This window comes from Callorhinus ursinus, unplaced genomic scaffold, assembly GCF_003265705.2.
Source record: "Callorhinus ursinus isolate GAN/ISIS: 27379988/994484 unplaced genomic scaffold, GSC_fseal_2.0 scaffold129, whole genome shotgun sequence".
Taxonomy (NCBI): domain Eukaryota; kingdom Metazoa; phylum Chordata; class Mammalia; order Carnivora; family Otariidae; genus Callorhinus; species Callorhinus ursinus.
Window position 1 is genome coordinate 384,936 of NW_027397191.1, and position 16,983 is coordinate 401,918.

Here is a 16,983-nt window from a genome sequence, read left to right on the forward strand (position 1 = left end):
CTTTCATTTAAAATGCATATTTTATAAACAGCCAACGATTGGATCTTCTCCTTTTTCCAATGTGACAGTTTCTTGATTTCAAGATGGGATTTAAACATGATGAGGTATTTCAGAGGATGTTGTAGAAATATTTCTGGTACCTGCTGAATATGAGACCATGTTCTATGTACATCTCTTGTGATATTTAGCTGTGATACCCTGTAAGAAGGTGGAGACTGGGACTGGAGGCAACATTCCCAGATTCATGGTATTTAGTCATTGATTCGTAGGTAGAAAGTCAATGGACTCCCAGAGGAGTTTATCTCACTGTTATTAGGGCCAAAATTAATACTGTAGGCTAAGAAAATTTAAGAATTTCTGAAAGTTTGGCAAGCTTATATTTGATATTTTCATTTTTTCTTTCTGTCTTACCCGAAGAACAAAGAAGATGTGGGCAATGGAGAATTTGAGTAAGCATTAATATCCCACGAAGCTTTTTAGTAACAATTCTGGGTAATAGAGTATACATCACTAAATAAGTAATGCAGTTTTCACCAGGTGGGGAGGGTGAGTCAGTTTTGCTACGGCTAAAACTGGGCTTTTCAACAAGAGAATGCTTTGATCCATATGAAAATTGTCTTATATGCATTTTGTAAACATTTTATATGCACAAATACACATTTTTATATACACTGTTTTTGTAAATATTTTTATATCTGTGTTTGGTTACAATGGTATCAAATTAATTTTAGAATGTGTAAAGAAGGGGTGTTGAGGCTTGACTCTCATGTCTTTACAGTTTTGAGGGGATTACAGTGTAGGCAGGTCGGATAAGCATCAGAAACATCCTTGGCTTTACCTTTAATACTTTCTTACCAATCCTCATTTAAGATTGTAGTCAACTTATCTTTGGCGTAGTAAGTAGTAAGACCTTAGCTCCAGCTAGTGTATTAAGTTAATCAGCACTAGCAGATTGGAAGACAGAGGGGTCCCTTCTGGTAGTATAACAAATCATTTGTGGAGTTAAAGATTATCCTGTGAGTAGAAACATACCATAAACACTGAGGATGTTGGCAAATCTCCAGGAGCTCTGTTTTACATCATAAAGTATACTATGATTGTCCTTGATTGACCATCACTTTATAGACAATTTTTACACCTATCTTTATGCCTGAACATGAATATGTTTTCTGTAAGCTGAGAAGTAAAAGATCATTGAAATGTATTTATATTAATTTATTTTATTTTATTGTTATGAATTGAATTGTGCTCCCCCATTCATATGTTGGAGTCCTAATCTCCAGTACCTCAGAATGTGGCCTTATTTGGAAATAGGGTCTTTCCTTGCAGGTGTAATTAATTAGGTTAAGATCAGGTCATTAGGATGACCCCTAATCCAATACGACTGGTGTCTGTTTGAAAGGGGGAAATTTGGACACACAGACATATATGCATAGAGGGAAGATAATATGAAGAGATAGAGAGAAATAATCATGTTATTCTCATGGTATCTACGAGCCAAGGAGGAAAATCTGGAACAGATCTTTCCCTCACAGCCCACAGAAGGAACCAACCCTGCCAACATCTTGATTTTGGAAGCCTCCAGAACTGTGAAATAAACTTCTGTTCATAAGCCACCCAGTTTGCTTTGTTACAGCAATCCTAGCAAACTAATATGTTTATACGTAATTAACCTAGGAAGATTGTTCTCTTTTGAGTTTCAGTCTTTTTTTTAATCCTAAACTTGGTAAATAAAATAACTCTCACAACATTTCTGAGTTAAAGTCTGAAAAATATCAAAGCCAACCTAATTATTTCTATTATTCTTCCTTTTTATAAAGTGGAAGAACAAATCTTTGTGTTATTTGGAAGCCATTCTAGGAAACTTAAAGAATTCTGGTGTAAAAGACATCTTCGTGGTTTTTACTATTCTGAATTTAGAGCCTATACTTGGGAAAATCAAGTCAAGATGAATTGTCATGAGAGACAAATCATGAACACAAGCCAGAATTTTGTAAAAACAAGGCATGTTAAATAGATAACATGTAAAAACCACAGCAGTAATAACAGTGATTATCAGAAACTTAAAAATAAGTAAATTTTCTCAAAATTGTTTAAAAATATACCAGGAGGACAAAGAGGTAACAGAATATTTGGGCAATTAAAAAGAACTTTGGTTAACTTGGCACAAATAACTTGGTAATTTTGCAGAAAAACATTTCTAATTTTGCTCTTTTGCACATATTTTCATATCAGGATTTGTATGTCATTTTCCTGTAAATAAATTAATTAAAAACGACTGTCTCAGACTTTTTAAATCATTAGCACACTGTTTTTTAAATGAATCTTACTACATCTCTAGATGCACGCATTTAAATAGACACAAATACAGAATCAGATGTGTCTCCAGACATTGCCAAGTGTCCATGGAGGGTAGGACGGGGTGCAAAATCACCCCCGGTTGAGAACCACTGTTCTAACCCTTTTGCCTCTCGACGAGTTCGTGACACAGAATAGATCACATCCAAACTCTTCACTCCACAGCCCACGCCCTCAGGCTGGCAGAGAGAAGTGTTGGGGAGAAGGTGCGCAGGAAGGGGAAGAGGGAGGTCGGTAGAAAAAAAAAAAAAAAAAAAGAGGACCAGGCAGGACAATGGAGAGGGAGGCACACGCAGGAGGAGGGCGGGAGAATGCTCGAAACACCTGCCCCTGATTCTCACAGAACAGGTTAAATGCTGGAAACAGGAACTTAGAACCCTCACCTCATCTCTATTGTAAGACCTACATTTTAATACTGACACATTGCTGCTATTCCGTATAGACTTTTATGAACATCACAAATACCGAAGGAAGAGAGAAAGGAGGGAGGGAGGGCAGGCAAAGGAGAAAGACAACTAACCAGCACCGGCTTGAGAAAGGTGAAGTGCGGGTAGTAAAAGGGAGGAAGGATAAGCTTCGGTGTTGCTGCCTAAAAAGGAAGTTGTGATTTAATTTTAAAAAGTTGCAGAATTTGGACACGGCAAAGATAAAAACACCAGCGTGTCAGAAGTGGGATTCGAACCCACGCCTCCATGCGGAGACCAGAAACCCCGAGCGCGGGAAGCGAGAGCTTGAGTCTGGCGCCTTAGACCCCTCGGCCATCCTGACGCACCGGCGCCGAGCGCGCTGCACTTCGGTGCCGTGATCCGCCGCTCGGGGGAGCCCGGCTCGGCCGCGAGCACCCGCGGCCCCCTGCGCGCTCTGAGCTGCGCTCGGCCCCGCGCGGGGGCGAGCGAGCCGGTCTGCGGGAAGCCCGGGGCTGACGCGGTGGCGCCGGGGGAGGCGCGCAGAGCGCGAGCGGGGCTGTGAGGTGCGGAGCGCACACAGGCAAGGAGGGAGGGGGAGGGGCTTACACGCCCCTCTAACCAACCGGTCGAAAGTACTGGAACTGCCCTTGCAAGAGGAAGCTGGCGGGCTGGTTTATGTTTTAGGTTAAGTCCAAATGACTAAATGTTTTCTCCCCCGGGTTTATGTTTGTCACAGCGTTTGTAATTCCTGAGATTCTGTGTAATTTACGTAATAAAATAACACTTGCACATTATTTCGTGGTAGGGGGCATCGTGGGTACCGCATGAAGTTTATGCATTATTTTCTTCGCATTTGGTCAGAACTGCATTTGTCTTCATGAATAGAAAAACCAATGAAGAACGTCTTAAATGATAAAATAATGACTGGCTCACAAGTAAGTAGTCCTGGGTTAGACAGGGCAGGGCGGGTACAGCTCCCCCAGGAAGTGGGCGCCGCGGCCGCCTTTGGGGTAGGATTTTGTCCCCAGGCTCTCTCTCTACAGGTGCTCAAAAAATGTTTCATCAACCACGAGCACTATTTCCTCAACTGCCGGCCATTCGTGTCTTGGAACGAGTTGGGGCTCACGATGAAACGTGGAGGACAAAGCTAGAGGCGGCCTTGCATTTCCCCCCGCAGCCCTAAGGAACCCAGACATCCCATTTCTGAAACCACCGGGAAAATACCGAAGGGGACAACCGGACTTAATTCCCCGGCCCGTGTCAAGGTTATAACCTTCCTCTCCTGTCTCCATCTTCTCTTTCATTCTCTTGAAGATGCTCCTCGATTACTCCACAATCGTTCCTAAAAGTGGTCACCTCGTCCCGGTTTCCCCCACGGGTTGGTGAGGGAGCCTGAGCCTCGGCTCTTCAAACATCTGCGGATTAAATACTGTCCCCGAGGGTCCTTCTGCCCAAACTCGCGAATCACCTTCGGCAATGGCTGACTCTAGGAAGACTCTTCGTTCTCCCGGTAGTTGTGCGCATGAACCGGCTGTTGGATGAATGTACAGTGTGGCCGTTACATGATCTGCTTAAGAATTCGATGACCCGGGTAATGGAGCCACACTTTTGGAAGGTCCTCGAAGTTCCTGAAACCTTGGATCACTCCAGCCCTTCCTGGTAATCCAGATTGTTTTATGGAATTTAGTTATTTATAAAATAAATTAACCACTTTCACTAAGAGCCTGGGTAGCTCAGTTGGTAGAGCATCAGACTTTTAATCTGAGGGTCCAGGGTTCAAGTCCCTGTTCAGGCATCATGTGTACATTTTAGTTCAGCCACGTGCGGAAGAGGGACCCTACATGTCGCCCAAATGAACTCAACTTCTTTACAGACTTTCAGGCCTAATCTTAGCCTCATGTAATTATACCTTCTAAGAACAAACTAAACAGGTCCTAGACTTTGCAAGGGAATTTGGAATTGTGGGTGATAGAAAGAAAGACAAGAACAATAAAAAACTTGTCACAGAATTACTATGAATTCTGCCCTTTAAAAATTCCCTGTCATTCTGTGGGGGTGACTCCCTGGAAGGTGGGGTGCAGTTTGATTAGATCCTACTAGAACATAAACTGAGAGCGGTGATTTCTGGGGTTCCCCAGCTCTTTCACCTGATGGTAGTACACAAGTCTTGCCCACTCTGCAAAACGTAGTTGGTAAACAAAAATCCAAACACATTTTGAGATTGTGTTCGCCATCCACCTTGTGTGTTCATTAAATAGCTACCCTTCTTGGGGCGCCTGGCTGGCTCAGTCGGTACAGCCTGTGACTCTGGATCTTAGGGTTGTGAATTCGAGTCCCACGTTGGGTGTAGCGATTACTTAAAAATAAAATCGTAAAAAGAAAAAGCTACTCTCCTTCTGAGATTTAAATATGCTGTAAAAGCTCTTGAAACGAGGTTCTTTGCATTTGTTCTGTGTCCAGTACTATATAGATTTTTGTAAGATTTTAACTGCACTTTGGACAAAAAGTCAAGGTTTTCACCTGGTGGGTACTGTGTGTGCAAAGCAAGATTGCCTCTGCCTCATCATTGTTTTCTTCATTTCCACTGTCATATATCTGCAGGAGAAGAACACCATGTCTGAAAAGTTGTGGGGGTTTTCCCCTGCCTTAAAATGGACCTCAGAAATCCTCCACCAGACAGAGCAGCAGAATCCTCTGTATCTAGATGTGCCTGACGTAAAAATGTCAAATAGCTCCTCAAACAGAAACACATATTAAAAGATCAAAAGTTTGCTGTTCTCCGGATCGAATTTCTGGCCTGCCCTTCAGTACTTAACTCAGTCAGTGAAAGGATGAGATCTCCTAGATGAGCTGAAGGAATCTACAGCTTCAACATCTCCCAAAAGTGTGGATCAATTACCTAGGGTCTCGGACTGGTGCCAGAGCCTTTATCACTGAGCAGATCATTTAACCTCCACATTGTACATTTGCTAAACGGAGGATTTATGCACACAATTGCATGGGAAATGAAGGAGAAAAGTTGAGCTCAAACAAGAGCAGGTTCCATTTCGGAGTGTTTTCACTGGCGTCAGTCGGGGATTGCAGAAAGCGGGTAGGTGGGCAGAGCAGGGGCCCAGGGACATCATTATTCTTACAGGGCACGAAGAGCAGGACATGAGGTTCCTTTATGAATCTGAGGAGAGATGAGTCCAATGACTGGAGCTCATTTAATTATTCAGGAAGGTGAAAGATAGGGAGAGAGAGCTGAAGGTCAAAATTACAAAGCAGGGCATATGAGTCTGTTTCCCCCTTTGGAGTTTTCCCTGCACTTTCATAATTGGGATTTTGCAGGTTGTTTAGAGTCAGAAAAAAAAGGGGATGTGGTGCACACTTCAGAGGCCTTCTTCAACTGGAAAAGACCGTTTCCCTCAGAACCCACTTCTCACTTTTCAGTAGGTGTTTCCTCTGCTCATTTTCCCCTCCTTCCTTCTCTCTACCGTTCCCCAGTCCCCTCTCCTCCTTTCCCCCTCTTCTCTCTTCTTTGCTTCCCTCTCTGTTATCCCTCATCTGCCACCTAAAGTCTCTAAAGGCAAAGTGGAGCAGAATTAAAACACGTTATCCCCGCTGCACCTTTGGCATTCTGTGGTGACTCTATGATTTGGAGGAGAAACACGAAGTTACTTTTGTTGTTATATGATGGGTAGATAGGTACATGACGATCTAGGCTAGATAACTAGGGGTTTTTTAAAAATGCCATACAAATAGTTTAGATTTTATATTAAATACAATAAACATTTGAATATGTTAGTAACATAATCAGAATAACCAATGACAGAGAAATGACTAATGGCTCCCAAACTTTGAGGCCCACTGAGATCACCTGGGAATTTCCAACACCTATTGGAGGCTGGCTCCCACCTCCAGACATTCTACTTTAATTGGCTTGGGTGCCACCCTCCATCAGGGATTTTAGAAGCTTCTAGGTGATTCTAATGTACAGCAACATTCTAATGTACATTGAGAGTTTTCCCAAGGGTGGTTGGTTCCTGTACCACCAACATCTCCATAACTGGAGATCTTGCTAGAAATACAGAATGTCCAGACACACACTGTATCTACTAGGGGAGAATGTGCATTTGACAAAATACCCAGGTAATCCCGAAGCGCTTAAAGTGGGAGAAATACTGGCTTACAACACCTGTCTCTGCTAATACTTCCATGTTTACTCAGTTTGAAACACTATATAACAACTTATGTCAAGGTTCACCTGTGTCAAAAAAAATTGTCAAAGTTTTGGAAATGGACAAGAGAAAAGTATTGGGTGTCCTTTCAGGGAAGTTTTGGACATTGTCTGATAGGCTTTTGGAAATTATTTGGTTCTGAGTGTGCACCTTTAACTGAATTCCTTTTTACTAAACTATTCTTGAGTTTTGTATGGTACAAGTTGACTTGTAGATAATTGATAGCAATGCAAATGATATTTGTCCACAGCAATTCAAGTAAATGTTGCCCAACAAAAAAAGATAATTTCAAGTATTATTGTCCTATAGATTGCTAACCAGTTCCCATTAATGACTCATTTATTAATATCTCCTGAAGACTCTTGGGGTAGACGTTGTTATCCTAAATGTACAGGTGCAGAGAGGGGACTGGGGGGCACAGCACCCTAAGACGTCACCCACTATGTAAGCGATGCAGCCTCAATTCAAACACAGCTATCCTTGATTCAAGGTGCTTACGGTTTCCGCTACTTTCCCAAAAAACAGGTTGAGCTGCTTCATTTTCTTGTCAGCTCTACCGAAGCTCGTCCTTTCCCGCCGCTTCAGTTCGGAGGCAAATCTGAATGGCTACATCGTGCAGACTTTTTAAAAACTCTATCTTTCCTGAAAGCGATTTTGATCAATATTGCCTAGAGCTTTGACCGCAACGATAGGGGGAAATCGTAGAGCCGGGTTGTCTCTGCGGGCGGCGTTCTGGCTGCAGGGAGTCAGGGGTTCAAGTCCCACGACTGACACACCTGCCATTCAACGGTGCGCGACCTCCCGAGGTTTCTTCTTGCTCCCGCCCCTTCGCCTCCACCCTGCTCGGTCCCCGAGCGCCCGCCCTGCCCAATGCGCCGCGTCCCGCGCCCCGGGGGCTCCAGGGCACCGCCCTCGGTCTCCTTACCTGTCCCGGCAGGTGTCCGTCCCTGCCGGCCGCAAGCACGTCCTCCCGCAGCCCCGCCCGGCTGCAGCGCCTGGACACACCGCCGCGGGGAGACACGCCCCCCGCCCCGCGCACCCCCGACAGTCTGCAGATCGGTTCCCGGCGCAACATCCCGCACAGTTTCCAGGGCGCAGTTTGAACCCGAGCGGGAAAGCGGCCGCGGATGCCCTGCCAAGGCCGGCGGTAAACCAACGCGCGGGAATTCGCCTTAAAACTGGAGATGGAATCCGAGCAGGAAGACCTCGTTTCCAGGGAGCCACCCCGGGAAAGTTTGTAACTCTGAAAAGGGCAGAGGCAAAAGGCGCGGCCGCTCTCTCCCCGTCGGGGAATCGAACCCCGGTCTCCCGCGTGACAGGCGGGGATACTCACCACTATACTAACGAGGAGGACGTGCTCCCGTTTGCAAAGTCTTGATTACAGAGGATTCACACGGTGGGTCCTGGCCTTTCTTTCCTGTGCACGGAATTCCTGGGACATTCACCCATCTCTACAAGAGTCATCTGTTACAAGATTCTATAAAACAGATTTCCCAATGTGACTTCGAAAATCTAAAAACGACAGCCCACCAAAGATTAGACATTGCTGCATATGGTTTTATCACTCATAGCAAAGAAATGTTCCTTAATAGCAAGAAATGCATTAAACATTTTCAAAAAGCCTTCCCCCCACCCCCAAAATAACTTTCCTCCTTCTTCGCTTCAAGTTTATTTCTTATTTTAGATTTGCCTCAAAGGTCACCTTCCCCTGGGACATTTTCTCGGATCACTCTGAGTTAGATGTACTGCCTCTTTTTCGGTTTGCCACAGTAAGAATCGCAGGTGTTATGTATGAATTTCTACATGGAGTACAAGTAAGAGCTTACTCTCAAAATCTATATCTTAGATTTCCCAGCGTTGGCATTAAATGAGTTCTTATTTTTGCATAGCCTTTTAGTTGTGGAAATCCCACTATTAGGAATATTCCTCAGTGAAATTCCAGCTCAGTTAGTTCCACATGGGGGCTTCATAGGAGATAGTCATTGTAGCAACTCAAGGTAGCAAAGAATTGAAGACATACTGGAGGTCAATTACTGAAATGAATGTGTATCCTGAGAGAACAACAATACGTTTCCTACGGCTTCAGAACAAATCACTACAAACCCTAGAAATGTGTGATCTCTCAGTTCTGGAGACGAGCAGTCAGAGATCAAGATGTCAGGGGCAAGGCTGTCTCTGAAGGCTGCAGGGAAGACGCTTTCTTGGCTTCTTCCCAGCTTCTTGTGGCTCTGGGCAGTTCTCCCGGCTCCTTGGCCTATACCCATCCCAATCTCTGCCTCTGTCTGTCTCTGTGTGTCCTTTCTTAACAAAGACACCAGCCACTGGATTTAGGATCCACTGTAATTTAATTTAACTAATCTTAATTTAACTCATTACATCTGCAAAAACCTTTTTCCAAGTAAGGTCACATTCTGAGGTTCTGGATAGACTTTCCAAGGGATGCTATTTAGCCCCCTACAAATAAAAATAGAAGATAAACTGTTTATGCATAAACTTAGTTGACTGCACCAAAATATGCACCAAGAGCTGGAAATGTGCTGATTAAAACTGGTGGTGGCTGAAAGAGTAGGGAGGTGGGAAGGAGGAATATATAGTGCTGTTATTGTTGCTCGGACTAAAAAGCAGAAGAGATTGTCTAAAGAAAGAGGAGAACAAAGCTCTTAAATGACACGATGAGGACCATAACTAACAGTTAAAAATACAAACTTTCTAAAAATATTAAAAAAGGTAAAATGACAAAATACCCTATTTTCAAAAGAGACATTAAAGACCTAAATAAATGGAGAAGTATATACTTTTATGGATGGGGGACTTAATATCTCAATGATATCATTTCTTCCTAATTTGATCTATGAACTCAATGTAATTCCAATATAAATTCCAACAATGTTTTCCAAGAACTTGATAAAATTTCCAAGACCTTGTTGTAAAATTATATGGAAGTGTATAGGGCCTATAATATCAAGGACACTTTTACTAAAAATAAGGGGAGGATTGCCAACAAGCTTGCAGAACTTATTAGACACTCCAGGAATTAAAATATTTCAATACAGGCACTGGCATTGAACCTCAAATTGATTAAATAGGACAGAGAGCTCAGAAGAGATTGTGTGTTTATATGGTTTGGTATATGGACAGTGGTGGTATGCCAGTGCAGGGGAGAGTCCAAACTATTTAATAAATGGAGCTAGGAAAAAATATTGTATTCCCATGGATGGAAATATGAAATTAGATAAAGATTAACACTAGAAAGATCAAGGATATAAATGTCAAAAACAAAATTTAAAACTCTCGGTAGCATGTATATGAATCAATCAGGAACTTGTTTATACTGTCCTGGGTAATGATGTGGAGAAATTTAATATAGTAAATTGGCTACATTAATGATAGAAGAACTGATGTGATCAATGGGACAGAGACTATCTACATGGAAAGCCACAAAACGTTCAAAGGCCAGGTTACCTGGGAGAACTTGAAACCACAGCAGATGTGCCTTGAAGGCATTTGATGCTTTGAGGAGGTACAGCTAGGGCCAAGCGGGGGTTTGTAAAGCCTGCTTTCCCTCTTGCTTCTCTCCTCTCATCTCCATCCAATGCTGAACACTGATTTAAACCCAACCAGAAGCCACCCGACCGAGCAAGTTGGGGAACGCGGCTTCCATGGTCCAGCATCTCTGTGTTATAGAGCACCAAGGAGCATGGGATGTGAATCAATCTGAGCACAGACATGGGAGGGCTGCCCCTTGTGCTACTCATCATCCAATCTCAGCATTTTCCTAAAATTTAACTTACATTCAAAAAGTTAATGCTCTGTACACAGGAAGATATCCTCAAAAGCTTCCAAGAAAGAAAAGCAAAGTACCATCATACCTTTGGAAAGAGAGGGGAATTGGAATTAGACCCCAGATCTAATCACACTAGCCCCGGTTCACTGAGAACTGAAACCAAGGAGACTATGCAGCTACTGCAAAAGATGGTGTCCAAAGTAGAAAGAGGGGTGGAAGTTACCTGGCTACTCTATCCCTTTTGTGCTCTAATCTCCCATCAGTGTATTTTATTCACTAAACTAAACTGCAGTCAGGTGGGAAGTTGGTTTGGGAAATACAGCCTGAGGAGTGGAGCCCTCTTGATACCAAATTAGCAGAAGGAGCGGGAGGAAAGATGAGGATCTACAGACAAATGAGGGCTACCTCGTGAGAATGTGTATTGGAACAGCAAAGATTGGAAAGACTGGTTAAATACGACACAGAAATGCTACAAGGTTCAAGGATGGGTTTGTGTGAATGAAATGAAGTTTCTTTTAATCAAATTATCGCTTAAAATGAAAACACAAGTTACACTGAGAAAGGTTAACTGCAATTCAAATGAATGATTGAATTGAATTGCAAGAAACTGATGAGAAAAAGAAAAAAATGTATCAAGAACTCCCACATATGAAAGAGCCAAGCACATCAACCCAATAGAAAAATGGGCAGTCACATAAATAAATAAACTGGAATTCAGGAGAAAATTCAAATGTATAAATCCAAACATACGTAGAGATGTTCAACGTCATCGTGATACAAAAATGGAAGCCATTCTGCCATAAACTTACTTCCACTTGATAGGATAAAAATGTAATGTACAAAAATAACAACAGCTGGAGAGGATTTGAATAAACAATATCCCTTTATACATTGCCCAAAGACACCATGGTGGTTAATTTCACGTGTTACTTTGCCTGGATCACAGGGTACCCAGATATTTGGCTAAACATTGTTTCTAGGTGTGTCTGTGAGGGTGTTTCTGGGTGAAATTAGCACTTGAATGAGTGGATTCACTGAAGCCTTTTGCCCTCCACAATGTGGATGAGCATCATTCAAGCCCTTGAGAGTCTCGATAGAACAAAAAGGCAGAGAAAGAATTCAGCCCCTCCTGCCTGATTGCTCAAGTTGGAAACACAGATTTTCTTCTGCCTTTGGCACTCCTGGTTCTCAGGCCCTTGGACTCGGGTTGAATTACATGGAGCAGAATGTTATGGACTGAATGCGTACCCCCAAATTCATATGTTGAAATCTTGATCTCCAATGTGATGGTATTAGGAAGTGGGTCCTTTGAGGTGATTAGGTCATGAGGTAGTCCCCACTGAATAGAATTAGTGCCCTTTAAAGGAGACCCCAAAGAGCTCTCCTGACCTTCCAACCCATGAGGACTCAGTGAGAAGACAGTGGTTTAGGAACCAGGACGCTCTCAGCGAACAGCTGAAGCTGTCAGCGCCTTGATCTCAGACGTCCCAGCCTCTAAAACTGAGAAAGAAATTTCTGTTGTTTATAAGCCACCGAGTCTATGGTCATTTGTCATGGTGGCCCCAGCGGACTAAGACAGGGGCACACATTTTTACAGCTTTGGAAAAACAGTTTGTTATAACCTCACATAGTTAAAACATTTACATAACCTTACAAATCAACAATTTGTCTTCTAGGAAGGTACTCACAAGATATACATGCACACTTTGCCTTCTTGAGCTTTGCTTTATTGCTTTTATTGTTTTTTACAAACTGCAGGTTTGTGGCAACCCTGCGGTGAGCAAGTTTGCGGGCGCCATTTTCCCAACCGCATTTGCTTACTTCGTGTGCCCGTGTCACACTTTGGTAATTCTGACGATATTTCAAACTCTTTTGTTATTATTATATTTGTTGCGGTGATCTGTGACTGGTGACCTTTGATGTTACGTTGTAATTGTTTTTGGGGTGCCATGAACCGCACCCAAATAAGAGAGTGAACTTACTTCATCAATGTTCTGTATGCTCTGACTGGCCCGCCCATCCCCATTCCCCTCCCACTCCTTGGCCTTTGTATTTCTGGAGACACAACAGTGTTGAAATTAGGCCAATTAGTAACCCTACAATGGCCTCTAATTGTTCAAGTGAAAGGAGGAATGGTGTGTCTCTCGCTTTAAATCAAAGCTAGCAATGGTCAAGGGAGGAAAGCATGTCCAAAGCCGAGACAGGCTGAAAGCCAGGCCTCTTGTGCCAAACAGTGAGCCAAGTTGTGAATGCAAAGGGAACGTTCTTGAAGGAAATTAAAAATGTTATTCCAGGGAAGACACGAATGATAAGAAAGTGAAAAAGCCTTATTGCTGATATGGAGAAAGTTTGAGTGGTTTGGACAGAAGATCAAACCATTCCCTGAAGCTGAAGCCTCATCCAGGGCAAGGCCTTAACTCTTCAATTCTAGGAATGTTGTTCCTGAGCTGTTTATCAAAGTCTATCTTTGCACCTGTGGTTTGAAATGCATTCTCTATCATATACTAAATGTCCTTATGTGATCTGGTTTATTTCTGGACTTTGTATTTTATTGCACTGAGCTATTTGTCTATTCATTTGTGAATACCACAATTTGGTATATTTAAATATCTAAAAATATTTACATTTCAAGAAATATGATAAACAAACTAAAAACAGGTGACAAATTTGGGGGAGAAGGAGAAGAAGAAGGAGTATTTGCAATACATATCACAGATAAAGTGTTAATATCCCTAATATAGAGATAAACAATTAATGATTAATTAACAATTAACGATTGAAAAAAATCCAAAACTTCATTGTAAAATAGTCAAAAGATGTTAATAGACAATCTTTTTAAAGATAGAAAAAGGGCCCTTATATATATGAATATGTGTCCAAACTCTCTAATAGATAAAGAAATGCAAATTGAGACCAAACTGAGATGCCATTTTTCTGCTTTTAGATTTGCAAAAATTAAAGAGCATGTCAAAGATCTGGGGAACAGGCAGTCTTATTTATTGCTAGTGGGAATACAAATTGATACAACATTTATGGAGGGGAATTTGGGTATATCTAACAAGATTGCATATGCATTCATCATTTCTTCCAACAATCTCAAATCTAGTGATTTACTCTGAAAATCTACCTTCAACAGAATGAAAATACACACGTGTCTATTTATTTGTTGCAGTATTGCCTGTAACTGCAAACAACCTAAAAGCTCATGCAAAAGAAAGTGGTTAAATAAACTGTTACTTCCACATAATGGAGTACGTATGCAGCTGTAAAAATATAAAAAAGAACAGGGAAGATCTCTATGAACTGACAGAGCAATACCTAGGATCTATCCTTAAGTGAAAACATTAAGTGCAAATCAACATCTATAGCATTCTACCTTTAGCTTAAGAAAGAAGGGGAAACTTAAAAATTATGTATCTGCGTGTTTATTCAAAAAGAGATACAGGAAGGGTAAACCAGAACCTGGAGAGACTGATGACCCACAGAGAGCAGGTGGGAGTGAATGGAGAGAGACAGACGGAGGAAAAGCGAGAGAACCATTGGGGTGAGTGACATTTCTCTCAGTATATCTCCCTGCAGAGTTTTGACTTTTAGAATGATGTTATCTTTCATGTGTGTACAAAAATAATAAATAACATAAACAAGGACCGGATAGGGATTCAAAATGGCACACACCTGATTATTTCAAACTAATAATATTACAACAAAGAAGGAGAGAACTGACACAATGAACGCGGGTGCAGTATTTCTATTTCATATCATCAGGCTAAAAGTATAAAGAATTACCAAAACCGAATTCACAGCCGCGTGATTGAACACACTGCCCAGAGAAACCGTGCTCTTGGAGCCCAGGTTCAGGGTCTTCAACCATAATCGGAATCCCTGGATAACAACAGAAACTTTGTAATGTAAAGACAAAAAAGACAGCTAAGACCATTTCAAAAATGTGTTTGCATACTATAGCTTTAACAACCAGGGGCTTTTAAGATGCTACACATTTTTTTGTGTAGGGAGAGTCGGTCCAAACTGTGGGGAGCCTCAGAGACGACTGGACAGAGTCACTGCTCTCTTAAATTCTTGTCAGGTCCCCCTAAAATGCTCCCCCGCCACTCCAAGATGAATGAAGCACATCAAGGGAACTTTAGAATTGCTGACTTAGTAATTCCGTCCCTTGTGTATTATTTTTACATCAAGCCCTTTTTCAATTCCTTTTGGCATCTTGGGACCATGTTTTAATTAATATTGGGAAGAGGTAATTACTGAAACACTAGGACATAAACCACTTCAAGGATATGCCTTTGCTTTGGCTGTTATGGATACCCCACTCCAGAGGTGTTCTAAGTGAACCCAGACCTTACCGAAATAAAAGGAGCGGTTATCGCCTGAACAGGGACTTGAACCCTGGACCCTCAGATTAAAAGTCTGATGCTCTACCGACTGAGCTACCCAGGCCTCGCGTAAGTGGCCTTCGTTCACTCTATAAATAAGAGCTCCAGGAAGCGCTAGTTACGTTCACGGTTTCAGAAACTACCAGCGTCTTCCCGGTGCGCGGGTCACACCCTCCAGCGCGGCGCCGCACCTGAGCTTGATGGCACTGAGCATTGCAATTCTTCCTTCCACAATTACTGGGTGATATTTACTGCGGGAGGATTGACAGGAAAGTGGCTCAGAACACGGTGGGATCCACTGGGGAGGGAATGAATATTCCTGCAAGTGAGGACTGCGGACAGAGCCCTTGGAGCCGGCCTTCCAGTGGACTCGCAGGTCCCTTGCCGGGAGGAAGAGGTGTCCGTTCCACCAATGGCTTCGGTAACTGGAAGAACTTCAGGAGAGCCAAACTTCGGTAAGGATGGAAGGTTGTGGACAAGGCAGGAGGTTCACTTCCTGTTCTTTCTAACAGTGTTTTCTTTCGGAGTTGGGGGTCCTGGGATGTTGATGGCGGAGCAACGGCCAGATAAACGTGACACCCTCTCCTGAGTGGGGCTTCGGTCCGGGAAACTAACCCCCTGGAGCCCGCGGCTCTGCAATTCCTTCCTCGTCATCCTCACCTTCCTCCACGCTCCCTTCGTTCACCCTCTCCCCGTCCCCCTGCCCCCCTCCCCTGTCCAACCTCCCTTTTGCCAGTTCTGCCATTTTTGCGCCCCCTCGTCCGTCCTTCCACGGCAGTGGACCCTATAACGCGCCGCCCCTCGCCACCAACGCTCACCGGAGTCCACTTGGATCCCCTTGCTCTATTTTTTAACTCTACGTTTTATGCTGAGCTGCATCCTATTAAAAGGCAGGAAGGACCAGGCAGGTGGAAAGGCGTGCGGCCTCTGTCACTGCAGATCTTCGCTCGTTCATGAGACCCGGTAGCCCCTCTGCAGAGCAAAGAAGCAGGGGAGAGTCAGTGCATATGGACAAGGAGTAAGATGGTGCGTTGTTTCCCCGTACGTTGTGAGCTTTAAAAAAAATGTGAATAAAGACACAATTTTGATAATGGCCAATTTTCAACAGGATCCGAAAGAGAACAAGAGATGTAAAGCAACACTGTCAAGGCCATGAATGTTCGGGACTTGGTTTCGTCGGCCTGGTGTTCTGTGGCAATTTTGGAACTTGAGGAATAAAGCGTGCGATTTCGCGTTGGGAGTAATAAAACACTGTAGCAGAGGATGGTTTCGATCCATCGACCTCTGGGTTATGGGCCCAGCACGCTCCCGCTGCGCCACTCTGCTGCCTGCTATCGACGGCCCTTTGATTCTCAGAGATTTGTTTGTGCCTTAGCACAGTCAACCACCGTACCAACACTCCCTTTTCCTCTTTTGCGCCCCGCTCCTCTACTCCGTCTCCCACTCTGGGCGTACCCCACACTGCCTTCTCAAACGCGCGGCCTACAGACATCTCTAGGACGCCTTTGCAACCTACTCAAGAGAACCAGAATCTGAACGGAAGCCCTTTCTCGGGAGCTCGGTGTTCACCGGCTGGGGCTTCCCACACGGATTTCTAGGTGTGGATTCAAAACTAGGCTCTCCTGCGCCTCCACCAGCGCACTCGGCAGCTCCGCGACCCTCGCGGGGCGGAGGGCGTGGGGGCAAGAGCCTGGGCGCGGGGCCCGGGAGCAGGGCGCGGCCCGGGCGGAGCGGGGCGGGGGCGGAGCGAGGGCAGGACAGAGGGAGGGGCAGGCGGGAGCGGGGGCGGGGCGAGGGCCGGGCAGAGGGAGGGGCAGGCGGGGGCG

The 16,983-nt window shown here is 43.8% G+C and overlaps 1 long non-coding RNA gene and 5 other non-coding genes across 8 annotated transcripts; 2 read left to right on the forward strand and 4 right to left on the reverse strand.

Moving 5' to 3' along the window:
* Nucleotides 1-3,019: 3,019 nt before the first annotated feature.
* TRNAL-CAA (transfer RNA leucine (anticodon CAA)) lies at nucleotides 3,020-3,126 on the reverse strand. Its single transcript has 2 exons — nucleotides 3,089-3,126; nucleotides 3,020-3,065 (listed from the first exon to the last, which is right to left on the reverse strand). It is a non-coding gene; the product is annotated as a tRNA-Leu (tRNA).
* Nucleotides 3,127-3,237: 111 nt separating this feature from the next.
* On the forward strand, nucleotides 3,238-5,535 carry LOC112838356 (uncharacterized). Of its 3 annotated transcripts, none has more exons than XR_012377272.1 (4): nucleotides 3,238-3,328; nucleotides 3,571-3,700; nucleotides 4,080-4,424; nucleotides 5,367-5,535. It is a non-coding gene; the product is annotated as an uncharacterized lncRNA (long non-coding RNA). The 3 variants fall into 3 exon arrangements; XR_012377273.1 differs by lacking the exon at nucleotides 3,238-3,328 and adding an exon at nucleotides 3,358-3,449 and having other exon boundaries at nucleotides 3,809-4,424; XR_003211956.2 differs by lacking the exon at nucleotides 3,238-3,328 and adding an exon at nucleotides 3,358-3,449.
* On the forward strand, nucleotides 4,488-4,560 carry TRNAK-UUU (transfer RNA lysine (anticodon UUU)). The gene has a single exon. It is a non-coding gene; the product is annotated as a tRNA-Lys (tRNA).
* Nucleotides 5,536-8,263: 2,728 nt separating the features above from the next.
* On the reverse strand, nucleotides 8,264-8,335 carry TRNAD-GUC (transfer RNA aspartic acid (anticodon GUC)). Its single transcript has one exon. It is a non-coding gene; the product is annotated as a tRNA-Asp (tRNA).
* Nucleotides 8,336-15,148: 6,813 nt separating this feature from the next.
* On the reverse strand, nucleotides 15,149-15,221 carry TRNAK-UUU (transfer RNA lysine (anticodon UUU)). Its single transcript has one exon. It is a non-coding gene; the product is annotated as a tRNA-Lys (tRNA).
* Nucleotides 15,222-16,411: 1,190 nt separating this feature from the next.
* Nucleotides 16,412-16,483, reverse strand: TRNAM-CAU (transfer RNA methionine (anticodon CAU)). The gene has a single exon. It is a non-coding gene; the product is annotated as a tRNA-Met (tRNA).
* Nucleotides 16,484-16,983: the final 500 nt, after the last annotated feature.